Genomic DNA, 18,570 nt, shown 5'->3' on the forward strand with positions numbered 1-18,570 from the left:
TTGGGCTTCGCAGTTGCTCCGTCCCCAATAGGCTCAAGTCTTTAATCTGCTGTGTAATTGTAATGTAGAAATGAACTTTATGTGTGTTGTGTTATCTTGACATTATTTTGAAAAACCACTCCTTCACTTTAAAGTAAACCAAAGACAATTTTAATGTTAACTCAAAACATGAAATACATAAGCTTTTACATATAGGAAATCTAATAAAAATTGCCCACATCTTGTTCTCCTTTTCTAAAAATATAGTGGAATAGTACAAACTTTGTTCCCTTTATATTGCAGTTCGCCAGGTGAGGCAAAGTTAGTTACTTTACATATTTTTAGGATCTCAACGCTTACAGGCGACTTTTAGCATAGAAAAAGGTCAGGATCTTCAGAAAACTTTTAATAAAACTACGCACTTTAGCAATATGGAGGAGATACATATGTATAAAAAAAATCATAATATGTAAACTTTTAATATTTTATCCGGTGACCGCGAGACTTACTCATAAAATAAAACTATGGAAACGGATTATATCGCGTATAATGAATTTACAATTCATCCCAACGTTTGGAACACTTCACCCGTTGACCACGAATGCTGTAAAGTATTCGAAACGTAGGGATGAATTGTAAATTCATTACAAGTATACGCGATATAATCCGTTTCCATAGTTTTATTTCATGTAAACATTTTTTTCAAAACAGTCACGATCTTAAAAGAAAAAAGGAAAATGTATTTCTTAAACATAATTATGAAGTTACATACAAAATAAATCCACAGCGCAGGCTTCGTCATAGCAAGTCATAGTAAAGAAAAATATCTTAGGCAACTTGCAACATTTTTTTTTAAATTGTCATTCAATTCCAGTCTTTTAGAAAATTACTTAAGTCGCCTCCGGCTCTCTAGAGAATTATCTTTGCCAATTGATTGCATATTAAATATTCATTGTACGAAATTGAAATTTAAAATTCGATTAAAGGTCATTCACCTGTAATGATACTTATTTGAATTGAAGGGACGTAACATGATTATTTATGCATTGATAACTTCAGACAATTAGACATTTCAGAGACGAAACATGATTATTATTCACTTATTACTTAAGATGGTTATGAAATTATAATTCTATTTTCTGAGCACTGTAGTAGCTATTGTTTGTACAGACAAATACCTCCGAATTTCGGGAAATGCCGACCTCTACGTGTACTTAAGCCACGGCGAGACAAGTTAAATACGGTATTATTATGGGTTAGTCTTGTTTTCAATGGCTAGGAAATGTATGAATGAATTCTTTGTCTGTAAACATGGGGTTGGCAACCTTTACATTGCCTCGTGTCTGAGAAGTTTCAGAAGAATTGGGTATGTTGCTTTCAGCTATAGTAGTAAAATCGTCTAAAATAAATATGTTTTTCAATTTGATTAGGAACCAAAATGCATTGTCAATAGGTGTTAAAAAATTAAACATATATTATATTTTAGTTCATTTCAATATTGGAGGTTTGGAGCGATATTCTACATTATCTATAATAGGTACGTTACGTGCCAATACGAGTATTAGGCAAGACGACCAGATTTCCAATCTCTGTTGGTTTGGGACCCATTTAATTAAAGTACTTACTCGATAAAAATGTCATAAAATGCTATTTCTTCTACATGATCGTGATGGTTTGAAAAAAAAAGGAAAAAAATAGCGATTTTCAATTATCAATATCAAGAAACTGAATGAGTTAATATTATTTGGGACTTGAACAAAAAACGAAAAATATTTTTTTTGCAATTTTTGCATTCCAATTTTTTTTTACTCTAATTTACTATTTATTCAAGAGACTGAATTTGACTAGGCATATGTCTTCTTGCAAATCGTCATTACTTTATCATTAATGTCGACATGACTGTGTGATCCTTCTGAAATAACGAACATGCTTATCCTCAACCAAGCGCCTCAAGCACAATATTAAACTATTCTCAACTCTCAAATAATCTTTTTAAAACATTTTCTAAATAATAAAATGTTTCATAATAATTTTATATTGCACATATTTGACAAGGATGAGATTGCAGCGACCGCCCACGAATGCTTATTCCCAGAAATGCTATTTACAAAGTGTTTCTGTTGGTTTATATTTCAATAATATTATTATTTTCAGTGGCTGTTGAAGCAGTAGTATTTTATGTACGATACGTATTATATTCACCTTTGTTTGGAGTTATTTTTTTGGTTTGTTTACCTTTACCTTAGTAATATTAACAAATAAATCAACGGTGATTGGTGATGGGTATGCTGTACCTAACGTATTGTTACAAAAATGCTCATGTACATACATTTTTGAAAAACATTCATATATCAAACATCACCATTAGGTACCCCGGCAAGGTCAACGCTTATAAAAAACGATCAAACTACCATCAGTCTGATCTATTCAACCAATGAAAGCGCTTCCCAATTCCTTTCAAAAAAGTGGGATGATTAATAATTTATAACTACGAGTAAGTACCTACAGACATTGTCAATAATTCATAATGCAAATTACGTTCTTCAAAAGCATCAAAATATCCAACGTTACCATTATACCTCATCAAAGTCACCGTTAAAAACGTCCAAACTATCAGGCCCCGTAGCTGAATGGCATTTCTGCGACACGAAACGCCACCGTAACGCCGGAGAAAAGTAGTATGGCTCTGTCACGCGAATACGCAAGAGCGACAGAGATAAATAGCTATGAAAGAGATATTATCGTGAGCGTTTGTGCATTCGGCTACGCACACAAATCTATTCAACTAAAAAACACTCATCCAATGAATGCCCCCCAATTCCGTTCTTAAAAGTGAGCAATTTTATTAAATTTCGGTTTTTAAAAGCATCAAAATATTAAACGTCACCATTATACCCTGGCAAGTCTTTTTAACTAAAAAAACATTCAACCAAGGGATCATCTACATATTACGTCACACCAAATTTCAGGTTTTTGGACCCCTCCCCCCTCCTATGTCACGCTTTTTTGTATCCCTTTAACTGGGATTGTCATATTTAGTATGACCCCCCCCCCTTACGATGTGACGTAATATATGGATGACGCCCAATGAGTGCTCCCCAATTCCGTACGGAAAAGTAGAACGAGTGACCATTTCTAAATACGAGTAGGGAAGTACAAACATTATCAATAATTCATAAATAATGAATCATTATGCAAATTATGTTTTTCAAAAGCATCAAAATATTTAACGTGACCATCATTCATACCCTGACAAGGTCAACGCTAGATTTATTCAACTTAAAAAACATTCAACCAATGAGTGCTCCCCAATTCCTTTCAGAAAAGTGGAACGAGTAACAATTTCTAAATACAAGTAGGGAAGTACAAACATTATCAATAATTAATAATGCAAATTATGTTTTTCAAAAGCATCAAAATTAGGGATGTACCGACTATGGATTTGGCCGACTAGCCGACTAGCCGACTAGTCGGCGTTCAGGTGGCCGACTAGTCGGCCGACTAGTCGGCCTGAATAGCAGCGTTTTACCTTACAATAAAACGCATATTAAGCGAAGTACCTTATTTGAAGCCTATTTTATTATATTTGAGAGAGCAATCCTGTTAACAGATGACGTAGCGGTTCACATATTAGCTGACAGTAGTCGCCATTATCCCCACCACCAGTTTTACCCTTCCAGTTTTATCCCCTCACCACCGGGCGGTGGCGCCTACGGGCGCCGTTTGCCTCATTGGTTCTCAAATTATAACCAAAACAAAGTTGCAATAAGTGTACAATTTACTAAAAAGGTTGCAATAATTGTTTTAATTATGTACATTTTAAATAAAAACAGGGACATATCAGTATACATTGGAGTGTATAGGTGTTGGATTTTGCAACCTGAATGGTGAAGGTGATAAAATACATTAGTGAGTTAAACCTACCCTCCATGGGTGTAATAAAAGTAAAGTGGTGTATTGCAACGGAGTACTTTAGCCACTGGCGGCCTAAAAACTATAGGCTTCAAATAAGGTACTTCGCTTAATATGCGTTTTATTGTAAGGTAAAACGCTGCTATTAAGCTTCCTACCGTTATTTGAAGCCTATTTTATTATATTTGAGACCTGTCTGTGACCGCCTGGTGGCCAGCATAACGCCAATGTGATTAATTCCTCATCATTAGTGAAACTGGTGGAAACAACTAGTGCACTTAATAATCTGCGTGTGTGGGTGAATCATTTCAATTCAACCAACTAAGTGGAATCTGCAGTGATACATGTTACTATTTTTGTGAATACTGTATTTTTAATAAATCAATGTGAATCAAGTTATAAGATTAAATCTTATTTCTAAAAGCGAGTTCATATTTTTATTTCATTTCACCCATCAAATCATAATTTTCGGTATTGTCTGTTTTTATTAATTTCAGGATCCTTTATCATTATGCATCGATCTATTTCGCAAAAAGAAAGTGAAATCTTGTTGAGGCATTACAAGCCACAATGCTATTTGTCTTTATCACAGCAAAGCATATATGTTAGATCTATAGATCTCAGTATAACTAAGGCATAATACTGTTTAGGTTACGTTACAGACACAAAATTATCTTCATGGGTTATTCCTTTGTATTAATATTTATTTGAAAGTTCTTATAGTCTTTATGAGGAATCAAGTGCACTTATACAACATTTTACAAAAACAACGGGATCTCCCTTGAAGATATATAAAATCGACTACAATATTTCCTTACTTTGTTGTTAGCATATAATGGCTAAACAATGTCAAGTGTGTACGTACAAATTTGAACAAAGGTGATCATTGCGTGATGTCACAGTATGTACATGCATTGTATTTCCAGGCCGATTTAAGTTGGCATATACGAACAAAAAACGAATTTCATGTGCCCACCTAAAGGTGAATAATAGTAGTATACAGAGCGCAGCTATTTAGGCAATAAATTATCTTTTAATTTATAAGATTTTCGTTTCAGTCCATTTTTAATATGTACCACCCTATAAGTGGTTTCATTTTGTTGTACATATACGTATTTGCAATTAGTTGGGTTGATATGGTAAGCAGCACTACCTTTGCTAATAAGTTGTAGTATAGCTAGAAAAACACTGGTTTTCACTTATCATTGTAATATATAAGTACCAACTATATCTGCTGGATACCCATTATGGTAAGATAAATAAATAACTTGGACTGTAGGCCTAACTGAAGTTTTAGTTATATTTGAAACAAGACTAAAAATAGTTCCAAAATAGATTTTAGCATTGATTTGGCCCCATAAATTAGTTATGTTACAGGCGCATAGCTCTAATATTAGTACATTTTATGTATTTTAGACGAGTAGCCAAGCAAGACACTAAATAATTCATAACATATTTTTGTCAAAAACAAGGGAAGAATGTAGGCAGACTCGGCGATCAGTTCTTGTTGAACATTGGTAATATTCTTGCAGCAATAACCTTCGCGGTTATTTGCCTGAATGAAGCTCCCAGAATAATTAGTGTTTGATACTAAAAATCTTAAAGAGCCGTCTTTTAGCGTTAGGAGCAGATTCAAGCTAATGAAGAGGTACATGTTGTATGTACATTCTTCTAACGTCACATTTAGGATTACGGTGCATCCCTTTTCTCGAAAAGAACTTTGGCCTCCTTCTTACCCAGAGAGCGGGTTTCTGTGGGATGTTAGACAAGTTGTCTAGGAAATCTAGAAGGTTCTTGATTTGGAATCGATATCAATCATTTGATTTAAAAGCCTTGTATAGCATGGCTTATTGTCGTTCGGACAGGTACCGTACAGATAAATTTTATTTATCTCTGATCATATCATACCCTATGTGGGTCATAGGTATTTACATACGGTAAACATCCAAATTGTTCTTATATATATTATACGTGGAAGGTTAAAGAATTCCAACGTTATATTCACATACAGCGGGGTACAACCTTATATATTATTATGTCCACAGAAGGAAGTGAAGTGTCTAACTCATAGGAAATTAATAAAGGGTTAAAGATCTGAGTCTTTGATGACGTGAATTTGATAGTCAACACAAATTGTCAGGTTTTTGCAAGCCAATTACTCAGTTCCAGTATAGATTACCACAATCTTAGATATAGGAACAATTTGGTTATTTACCACTTTTACCAGGCAAGCTGGATTACGAAGATTACACCCACTAATCCAACCTTTATTTAATAAGGAACTAGGCTCATCCCGTTCCACGTGACTTGTATTCAAAGTCATTGATTTGGTGCTGGCACAGAATATATAAAAAGTACAAGTACAGAAGGCTCACTGTCAACAACCTGTCAATGGACTGCATACGACATTGAGTTCTATTGCGCAGCGACAAGGTCGTCAAACTTTATGAGCCGCGAACTCGCGGCCGCCGGAATGTATGGAAGAAATGCGGAGTGAGCCGCCCCTGGTGCTGGTTTCAGCGCTAGTGCGAGCTTCACGCTGCTAGCGGAGCCGGCAATACATATGTGGTTGAAAAGAGCCATTGACCGGTAAGTTCGCTTAGCTAGTCGCTGGCGGCTGAATAGGTTAGGTTAGGTTAGATATTTCATGAATATGATGATTTGTATTTGAAATGTATATTTACTTAATAGCATGCGTTTTCGTGGTAGTAGCCCGATACGCAATAATACACAGTATATGACTTGTGGTTGCTTTGCGGAAGCATATATTTATGTTATTGTAATATGGCCAGACGCTTAATTAACCACTTTGCGGGTCTTCCCTACGCAGGGGCTATGCTAATATTCTGTCATTCCAATTTAAGTATATGTACTGCCGAAGCAAATACTACTTGCATTATCAAAGCACTTGTTTAGCGATATGTAACAGGCTAATACATATGTTCTATCATATCTTGCTTACCTACTTAAACCCTGCAAAACCAGTTTAAGAATGCTGTTTACATTAATTTAAGAATATCCGGTTCCTGATAGTTCTAGCAGAGAGCTGAGTTGTAAGTTTAACACGCCCTGCGGAGGCTATAGCCGTGACGGCCAAAATCTCTTCAGAGATTATGTTTCGTTGGCTGAATATTCACAATATATTCATAACATTCACACGCCTTACGCAGGCAAATTATGAATATTATGGAATGGCAGATAAAATTTTATAAAAAGGCAAGTCTATGATCACGCTACATAAGCTACATTGCGCAGGCCAGGACGGGCTTGCTATATTATTGGTAATTCATTACACTAGATAGATAGTCTCATAGGCTCCTTTCTTTTATTTCGTCTGCTAGTGTAGCAGTCAAATAACAAAAAAAAAAATAACAAACAAAGGCCTTGCGCAGGCTTGTTATTTGTTGGGTAAGTAGAAATACTTACACGTCTTGCGCAGACGGAAGTACGAGTAATTAAGATTAGATACATAGGCTTGGCGGAAACATTCCTATTTACACGGATTTCGCGCTAACATTTGCCCAGCCTCGCAAATGGTCTCAATGGATATCCCAAGCAACAATGTTATTATAATGATGTCTCTTTACGCCTTGCGCAAGCGAAATTATTAGAGTAGGTATTCGAATAAAAAACAAATTTCGGGTCTTTTCTTTGTAACGCCAAATCTAGGATATGAGCTGATACAAATACTGCATAGTCAACACATCTGCTTGCGCAGCAGATAATAATAAATTTATTGCACAACAACTTGTTTACTTAAATCAGCAGACAGCTACTTACTATTTATTTATAAATCCTATTTGGATAGAAGCAAAAGATCAATAGTGACTCTCCTGTATGTGGTAATTTACAACAGAGTAGGTACCTACTTTAAATAATAATGGTTATTCTGGTAAATCTCAGACCTCACACTATAGACATAGGGTGAAATAGCCATTTTTTAGACATAGAAAAGCATGTATATCACATTACAATTTTATATCACATACGGGGGTTTCACTCAAAATCTTTTACTTTAGCTAGAGTAGCAAACTTCCAGTAAGTCTATTATTATTATTAGTACCGGAATTTTATTCAACGCTTACACTTAGAACGATACTGTGCATCAATAGTAGGCACTCTTTAATTAAGAATGAAGAAAATAACATAATAGACCGGACCCCAATAGGGAATCCAATATGACACTAGAACCTTTACAAGTTGATACAACAAGGTTTTAAACGTGTCCTAGGTTTTATCTACTTAATCGTTAATGAATTGCATCTTAGCTTCTTGCGAGACTATCAAAATTTTGAAAGCAATCACTGTTACACGCCATAGCCTGCATAGTAATAATACTGGGGATATGCACGGAAAATATCAGGTCATAAAAATTTAAGCGTCCCTCACAAAATAGTAATCAAGTATCCTAATAGGATGCACTTTATCCTTGCGCAGGCTTGTGCAAAAAGTTTAATTACTTAGCAACCGTTAAGAACGTAAACTTTGCATCAAACAGACATTTCTGCAAAATATGCTTATTCAGGAATGAGACCGCGACCATTTAACAACTTATAAATTATGACGACAAAGATGCGCCTTTCTTTTTATAACTAACGAACAATTTATGAAATCGTGGTCTAATTTAAACTGTCTCAATTCTCAATGACCTGATCCGTGCTTATGGCGAACCGATTCACTGTAAATAAAGTAAAACAAATGCTCGTCGCTTACTTACCGCGACGCCTTCGCTGCGCTCGAAATGTCAGCTTATCTAAAAATATTGCGACGGACAAGGAATGTCCGTCACGTTTTATTATTTATAATCGAACGGTAAAACCGTTAAAATATGAAAATATTTTGTAAAATATTACATATTTTTTACTTACAAAAAATTTTAAGAATCTCAGAAATTCTAAGAATTTTTTGTAGTGAACCGTACGCTCCGAAGAACAGAACGCCAATGAGGCAAACGGCGCCCGTAGGCGCCACCGCCCGGTGGTGAGGGGATAAAACTGGAAGGGTAAAACTGGTGGTGGGGATAATGGCGACTACTGTCAGCTAATATGTGAACCGCTACGTCATCTGTTAACAGGATTGCTCTCTCAAATATAATAAAATAGGCTTCAAATAACGGTAGGAAGCTTAATACACCATCACCGACACCTGCGCCAGCATCGAATCCAGTGGCCAGCCCGTCACAACGGCAACAGAATATTAAAGACTGTTTTGTTGTACAATGGCCAAGAGAAGATCCCAGGGCCCGAGAAATTAGCCTTTCTATTGGGGAAATGATTGCGCTCGACAACCAACCTTTGTCCATCGTTGAAAACATTGGATTTATTAAATTAATAAATAAATTAAAACCAAAATACAATATGCCAAGCCGAAAATACTTTTCAGAAAATATAATCCCTTATCTATATGAAGAAACAAAATCTGAGATTAAAAAAGGAGTGCTCGCTGCCGAGGTGATTTCGGTAACCACTGACTTGTGGACAAACACAAACAATCAGCAAAGTTTTCTGAGTTTTACTGCACACTGGGCAGATGATAACTTTAATTACTATCACGCGGTGCTACAAATGAAATATTTCCCCGAGTCTCATACTGCTCATAATATAAAAGAATGTCTGGAAGAAACTCCAACCATGTGGGATATAAATTATGAAAAAATTCATGCAATCGTGCGAGATAATGGAAGAAATGTAGTTAAGGCCATTGATGACTCTGCATTTACTGGAGTTCCGTGTTTTATTCACACATTACAATTGACTATAACAGCTACATTGAAAATGGACAGTGTAGCGGAAATTCTAAAAAAGTGTAGGAGAATTGTCAGCCACTTCAACCATTCAGGGCCTGCTCAATCAAAACTTCATGACCTGCAAAGAGAACTGGGATTGCCACAGCATCAACTCGTCCAAGATGTTCCTACGAGATGGAATTCCACGTATTACATGTTATCGCGCCTCATTGAGCAAAAACGAGTAGTGTCGTTATACTTGACTGAAACAAATGTCAATTTTGAAAATCTGTCAAGCTGCGAATGGAATATGCTTGAAAAGTACATTACCCTGCTGAAACCATTTGAAGAGGTTACAAAAATTGTCAGTTCTAACTTCTCTTCGCTATCCGAAGTAATACCTCACACAAAAACACTGCAAAAGTATTTGTCAAATTACACGGATGAAAATGACCAAATTATGCAAGTAAAAGTCATCTTAGAAAATGAGATGAGGACCAGGTTCGGTAAACTTTGCTTGGAAAAAAATAAATTATTCGCACTCGCGACTTTGGTAGATCCCAGATATAAGATGCAATTTTTCGACGAAGAAAATATAGGCACTGTGAAATCGCAATTTTTGTATGAAGCTACAATCACTACAAACAATCTGAATGAAGATGAAAGTGAATCAAACGATCGAAATGGATCTGAAGCTACTAATAATACCGCTGATCATGTAGAGTCGGCGATCCACCGCAATTTTTGGCAATGTTATCAAGAGTTAGTATCAAGAAAAATTCAAGACGCAGATTACAACGATGGTGGACCTAGTGTGGCGCATGAACTCCAGTCCTACTGCGCTATCCCAGTCATTAAGCGTGATGAAGATCCGTTTGAGTGGTGGCGCCACAACCGCTCAAGGCTCCCTGAAATGGCTCGTATAGCTAAACAATACATGTTTTGCCCAAGTAGCTCTGTTTATAGTGAACGTCTGTTTTCAGAGGCTGGCAACATATATGAATCAAAAAGAAACCGCCTGCTCCCTGATAGAGCGGAGACATTAACATTTCTGCATCATAATTTGCCTTTGGTACAAAATAAAGTACCTAATCCTGTATAAAATGACATATTTCTCATTACCAAGTGCGGTATTATGATTGTCATTATTCTATATTGATATACGATTGTTAGATATAAATATAGATATATACTCGTAGAGTTGATTTTGTGTTAACTTTGATTATAACTTTTAGTGTTAACTTTGATAATAAAAATGATTATAATAAATATTGGTACTTTTTTCCTCTTTTCCTGTAGATAAAGTAGTACCGACTAGTCGGCTAAATTTGCCGACTAGTCGCCAACTAGTCGCCGACTACAAATGTGGCCGGATAGTCGGCTTTCCCGACTAGTCGGCGACTAGTCGGTACATCCCTAATCAAAATATATCTAACGTCATCATTATAACACCCCGGCAAGGTCAAACTATCAGATCTATTCAACTAAAAAAATATTCAACCAATGAGTGCTCCCCAATTCCGTTCGGAAAAGTAGAACGAGTGACGGTTGACCGATTAATTATTCCGCTTCCACTGGCGAAGCGCCGATCGTCGTCTGCCACACGCGACCCACATCGATTGCCGATAGTTATGTAACTCCGTTCTCAAGAGATTCTTCAAATTGTCCAAGCGATCCGGATTTATTAGAATTTCTGAACTAGTTAAAAGGCCGCAAATAAATGAGCAATTTAAACGTACACCGGAATCAGAACGATAATTATGCGAAAGTCATTGTAGGTACAGATGTGCGAAAAGATTTTCCTTCGTTTTCTTACGGAAACGTACTCGTACAAACGTGTCATGCTATTTCAGTCAGTCCCAGTATAAGACGTATGTACTGACACTGTTTGAACTAGCATAACAAAAATACGAACGTTTCCGGAAAAATACTAAGAAAATTCTTTTCGTACTACATCTGTACGATTCGTCCGCCACAATACAGCTACGGAAAAGCGCGATAAAAATGCACGATACTGAGTGACATCTTCAGTGGTCGTGTCATGGATGGACGTGTTTTGTCACTTGTCATTTTATGCATCCTTTTCAAACTTAAGTACTTGTTAGAACGTGACAGACATAGTGAGAAATGATAGACAAACGTCCATCTTAGCTATGCTGCTGATGTCCTTAAGATTGTCAGTTGGAATTGTCCTTAATGTCTGACACTAAATATTTAGGTACACTGAACTTGGCCTACAATAATGTCCATTATTTTATAGGTAAAAATGTTGTAAAATTGTGGTTTGAATTCTATACGCGACTCACTTCGACTACTGATAGTGTTATGTAACACCGTTCTCAAGAATTCTTGAAATTGTCGGAACCAGCGATCCGGATTTATGAGAATCTCTTAACTAGTTAAGAGGCAGAATATACCTGCATAGTGCACAGCCTATCACTAACTATTTTACTACGATTAAGGAAGAACATAATGAGACACGGAAATAAAACTATGAACCAAAATGTGAAACGTTGATATTTTAGGTTAATCTGTTTCAAATTATATAGGTATTTAAGATTTTTTTTTTATATTTAAGACTCATATTATGTGAAAAATATAAAGACATTAAGTACTTAATCGTTAAATATTGTTCTAAACACAATCATATAATTATTTTACATCGAGCCGATTTGCACATAATGTGAATTGAGCCCATTTGATGTTACTTGAAGAATAAGTGTAAAAAATATTTATATATAACTTTAATTTGCTTGAATTTTTCAAATCTATATTTTGGAATTGAATTCAAGGTACAAAATAAATACAAGCTACCAATGGTAGCTTTCGGCCTCTTCACTACTTAAGCTTTGTCTCTCGTTTACTTGCAATCAGGCGTAATGAAACAAATTTAATTTTCTATACACAGCATTCCTTAATCTAGCTACACTTTATTAGTTTTAAAGTTTAATTTTATGCTGTTATGAAACTTAACAACAGCCAAGAATTTGAGTAAAGTTTTGACGTTTTCACATAGTTATTAAATATTTGCTCTCTTGCAAATATGAATTCACTGAAATAAGAACTATGGGACAGTTTTTAAGCAATTTTTGTTTACCCATTTATTTTTACACATTCCTGTCCAGACACCTGCAATAGGTAGGGGAATACGCAATGAAACGAACACTATTGATATCTTTGAAAAATCTTAAGAGAACATATTCATTTCTTTTAGTTATTTGCAACGCCATAGGTAAACCCACAATAATGACAGATCCCGGCGGTCATTACTTAGTTCACTATTTTGCACGTTGTAGAACCGCACGAGTGTAGTAAAAATATGCTTCTTTGTAAACTGATTTATCTTAACTACAATTGTAATAATTGTACTTGTTATGATATATTCTCAAGAAAATATGGTACGGTGAGACGTAATTTTATCAACACTTAATTATTTGGAATTTGATTCAATTATGTTTACTGATGTGGCGATGGAAAGTTTTCAAAATTCTGAAATTTTCACATAGGAAAACTACGGAAACTTTCCATACTTTGTATGGACAATTGTATGGATGGAAACATTCCATTTCATAAATTTAAATTCCTTTTTCGTGAAAGTTTTGTGAATTTTTCGCGAAATATAAGATTTTTTTGAAGAGTTTCCGCAACTTGCACATCACTAATTTTATGTTACAAAACGAAAATGTAGCACTGTCGTATTACTAGAGTCAAAAGAGCGCGTTGCACCCCGTGGGTAATGAAAAGGGCCTTTCGGTTCTCGGATGAAATCGGACGTAATCTTAAAATGGACACTGTCTTAATTTTCTTATTTGCGTATCAGTGTTGGGCAAAAAGTACTTTGAATTACGATTACAATTTTCACTAAGTAGTTGCATTACATTTACAATTCAATTACAAAATAATTTCATTTTTCCCAATAGTGTCGTATCATCGCACTAAAATCATATAGCTCCTTTTTGAAATAATTTTAAATTTGCATGTCAGTGTGTGACAAGGTATATTGCACGATTGGTTCATTTTAATGTTAAACTGTACCTACCTATCTATCTTTCGCTAATAAATAACTTATGACTTACATTTTATCATTGTACATTTTTTTGCGGCGAATCCCTTTGTTTGACATAATGATCGAAAGTTTGCCAGAATGCCAGACTATCATTAGTCATAATTCTGAAACGGTTAAATTTTCAAGGTTTTAATTAAGTCACCTATAAGATTTTCAGGATTGCCATAAAACAAACCTAACCTAACCTAGGTTAGGTTTGTTTTATGGCAATCCTGAAAATTTACGCGTTTCTGAGAAAATTTTAATTATGACAAATGAAAATGTGGAGAAACGATACTTTATGACTTAAGACTTTACGGGAATTTAGAATAATAGTAACCCTTTTTGCGGCCTTCGAAAAGTTAGATATTAGGTATTGCAAGTGACTGAAATATAAATTCGTTAAGATAAAACACCCATTAAATTATCTCAACAACGATGCTTAAGGAAGGCAAGACTAAGCCTATTAAAAGAGTCATTACTGAAGGATCGAGGTAATTACATGTCTTGAGTACTCTTTAAGGCCTCACATCAATGTTTGCCGTGTGCAACAAAGTTTTTTATTACGTTAGTTTAACTACTGGTAGATTAAAACAATGAAATGTGGAGAGCATTCATGAGACGCTAATGTATAACTGCAATGTGTCTGTTTATTTTCTTTCTACTATTTACTAAGTAGTGTTTCAAACCATAAGAATATAGGCAGCGCAATTTTACAAAGGCAACATAAATCCATATAAGGTGCAGCGGAATAAATCTCGACTGGAGGGCAATATTCGCTTCAGGTGTCGAAAAAAACACTAAATTTAAATTTTACTCAGGTTCTAGCACCAGTAAATAATAGGTATCCCCAATATGAAAAGCTAAATATATATCATGCGGTAGTGAAGCTCAATTTCAGTTTGATCAAGACACGCTAACGAGCTGATAGGAGATACTAGTTAACTAGCAACCGCGAAAGACGCCAGCTAGTTCAATTTTGGCTTACCAGAGCCTGTAACTAGAATTACAACTTTTAATGCTCAGCCGCGTATCGTTAGTTATCTCTCTCTATCGCTCTTCCTTGGTGCGACAGAGACAGTTGTGTATAGTTTGGCATGGAGCGTTAAGAATTGTACTGTTGCCTACAGGCCCAGCCTTCGTGTGTCGGCTCGTTAGGCTCCATAGCAGTATAGAGTTACATAAATCTTGAGTTGAAGTTCCGTTCTGACGTTAGACTTAATTATATGGACCGGGATATAGACTCAATATATTTTTTATTGTCTTCTTATTCCCGATATTTCGATGCAGTAAGTCTAGTGAAACTAAACGTGACCATTATAAATTAGATTACATACTACAGCAAAGTAACTTACTGAATTGGTCCATTAAACGTCAAAAAGGTCAACTTAACAGGATGGTCTTTTTTGTAGCGACATTGTTTTTACAAACAAAGAGATTCTGATTCTGATTCTGTCTACATAAGGGATATCGCACTTCAGTGATGCTGCAGAATAATATTATCGTTTGGTATAACTGAATCCAAACGAAGTAGTAGCTTTAGTTTTCATAACAATGAAATACATAAAACAAAAGAGTTTGAAAATAGCTTTAAAACAAGACGATATTTTTTTCTTACAAATTAAAAATCGTTACTCGACTGAGAAAGTTATCCCAAGATGCTTTTAAGTTGTTCACAAGAATCCGAGACTTTTCTGCATCTCAATAAGTAGCTACACAATAAAATTGAATCAACTTAAAACGTTAAAAGTTGAGCGAGCGTTGGGAGAGGCAGTTTAAATATATTTTCTTCTATTGTAATCTCCGGCTTTCGGAGGTTTGCAAACAGCGGGTTTTAGGTGGAAACATGGTATCTAGCCAACATCTAACGTCACAATCACTTATGCTTCGTATATCGTAGCTAGCTCCCCCTATTGCCCTTCTCTGTCTATTGTGCTCGAGCTGTAAATTCACATTTTTGGCTGTGGCTAAGACGTATTGTTTGCCAAATCTAGCGATTATTTACGAATTGGTTGAATCGATATTTAGGCCCTATGTACAAGGAGGCGCTTAAACAAATATACGATTTCCATCAACTTACTGAAATGTCATTTGAATCGAAATGACAGACTCTGCCACAGCACTAGTTTAAAAATAAAAATGAATGATATATGATATAATAAGTAAGTCCTGCGTGATAAATTAATATCGTAAAATACTCACTAACGAAGATCCGCAAAAATGTAATATGTGTTAGATTATGTTTAAAGTAAGCGATATATTGTTGTTAAGTACTTGATTTTTAAAATATTATTACAGGATTTTATTTAAAATTTCATTAGGTCGCGCCAGCTTACGTTTTGTGGACGCTGACATGTGTCAAAAATGTGAACTTACAGCTCCGGGATTCAATTGTCACAAAGATCAAAGATTGTCACTTTGGCTAAGCCAGCTCTCGCCTGTCGTCTATTTCTTATTCTATCCGAAAACCGGTGTTTGCACATTACTTCTACGTCAGCTTACATTACCCCTATTTACGAACGAGTACAAATCTCGGTACACACGAAAATATCTTCGGATTCAGATTTATCTACGCGTTCCCGTAATAAATCGTTCAAAGGAAGGATAGCTGGTCTCGTCTGAATTTTCAACAATGCTTGTCCAGTTACATTGAAAAGGATCGAAGGATTCAATAGGTGTTTTAAATGGCGAATGGCCATTCAAATGGTGATATTTTTTACTAGTGCGGTTTTTCATTACTGGCTTGTCGGAGGTTTGTAAAAGTTGAATACTATCGTAGCTTACATTAATTATTTAGAATACTAGGTACTATTATCTATAATGTACAGAGCATGTTGTACATATTTAAATGGCCGCACGATTCTTATTAACAATGTTGTATTTTTAGAAACATAAACAATAAAGTTTTGTACGGTACAGCGGGACAAATTTTGACTGGGGGCGATTGTAACTAGTCCATTTTTTCCATTATTACACTATGATGTTGAGTTCTACATGTATCCACTGAACACGCCTACCATACACAAACGTGTATCTGGTGGAGTGGACACTCTATTTAATAAAGCAAACATTGTAAAACATGGAAAAAAATGAACCAGTTACATTTTTATCCCCCAGTTTGCCCCGCCGCTGTACCTTAAAATATTTTCTTTGACATTGAGAATGCCATGATTTTATTCTCAGTTTCTACAAACCATCAGAATCATTACTGATTTCTAAATTTATTATGCAAAGTCATAACAATCGGTTATTACATATTTTTAAATTAAAGGAAAAATGGAAAAATTCACACCTCCGGCAGGACTCCCGGATGGCCCCGGCAAGGCCAGAGGTCGCAAGTTCGAGTCCTACCAGAGGTGTGAATTTTTCAATTTTTCCTTTAATTTAAAAATATGTAATATCGCTCGCAGACGTTTCTGCATTATAAAAAGAAATCGGTTATTACCTAAATAAATCAGTCGCTTCACTTGCACTTCTCTTTGCCTCTTTACTATTTTTACAATATTATTAAACATAGTCAGTCTGTACTGAAAGAACGCTTTCCAATGAATACTGTATAAGATGAAATAGGAGATAACAAAACCCAGACCAGAAATCCAATAAAATCCTGTCTGATAGAAACAAAGAGCGCTTACTCGATTCAAAAGTTTAATTTGAGGTTGTTAACTTTAACGGGTATCGGGAAACCGACTTCTATTTACATTTAAAACTGGGTACTTGGCCAGAATCACAATCGTTTGCGCTTCGTAAGCTAGCTCTCCTTATCACTCTTCTGTAGAGGAGTGACAGAGTCGGACTGCGTTTCGATAGCCACGTAGTGTCAACGATTGTCTTTTCTGCTAGGCTTGCTGATGTCGATCTTTGGTTGCTTTGCACGTAGCTTTGAACAAAACCCTACTCATATCCTTTTCATATTGATGTGCATTAAATATGGCCCTCTCGAAGGGTCACTCTTTAATATCTGCGCACAGAATGTAATATATTATAGATAAACATGGCAGGAAACTCAATGTTTGTCCTGGCGAACGTGACCATTGACGATCTACTATTTGTAATTGTATTTTATATTGCAGAAACGTCTGCGAGCGATATTAAATATTTTTAAATATTTAAGTAAAAATGGAAAATTCACACCTCCGGCAGGACTCGAATCTGCGGCCTCTGGCCTTCCTGGGGCTTGCTGGAAATGTGATTTTTTCATTTTTCTATTTGTAATTGTATCCTAATCGAAAATATTAGATTTATTGAGCGCGAAGGAGGCTTGAACTCACCCGGCCATGGCTTTTTTGTTAAATTCAGGGTTAAATAGGCAACACAATAACCCAAAAGGTGACGTTATACTTTATATGGATAAATAATCAGAAAAAAATATCTATACTCATCAAACAAATAAATACCCTTACCAGAATTTGAACCCAGGACTTTCGGCTTAGCAGTCAGTGTACCAACTAAGCCAGTTTGGTCGTCAACTGAAACAGAAAATACGTTGACGTGTTTCCTACTTCTCAAAACAAATCTAAAACAGATATATCATACAAAAAATAGGTTGACGTATTTCCTAGTTCCCAAAACAATTTTTTACTAAAACAAAAAGCGACTAGAATCTGCCTTGCTGCTAAACGAACTGTGAAAACCTAGCAATTAATGCATACCACTTTATTTACATTTTTCCGCTGACTACCCGTTGAGACGAAGGCCGTAAAATCTATTACAACCCTGTCGAAAAACAACTCTATTCTTTCAACGGAGGACTTAGTTTTGTAAGCTCATGGCACTTTTATAGTTTTTTCTTTGTTTGTATCGAGCGAGAATGTTTCAGTGGGGTGGGGCTTTGTGTAATAAAACGAATGCTTTCCTGTGCCCGGACGCATCGATGGTGATGCGTGCTGTGAAAATATTCGGCGTGGAA

General features: G+C 35.6%; 1 protein-coding gene and 1 pseudogene across 1 annotated transcript in view; one reads left to right on the top strand and one right to left on the bottom strand.

Annotated features, from left to right (window-relative positions):
- The window catches only part of LOC125233751 (small conductance calcium-activated potassium channel protein), a 372,074-nt gene that overhangs the window by 223,541 nt on the left and 129,963 nt on the right, over positions 1-18,570 (top strand). The window lies entirely within an intron of this gene.
- Positions 6,682-6,779, bottom strand: LOC125234313 (annotated as a pseudogene).

This window comes from Leguminivora glycinivorella, chromosome 15 (genome assembly GCF_023078275.1).
Source record: "Leguminivora glycinivorella isolate SPB_JAAS2020 chromosome 15, LegGlyc_1.1, whole genome shotgun sequence".
NCBI classification, from domain to species: domain Eukaryota; kingdom Metazoa; phylum Arthropoda; class Insecta; order Lepidoptera; family Tortricidae; genus Leguminivora; species Leguminivora glycinivorella.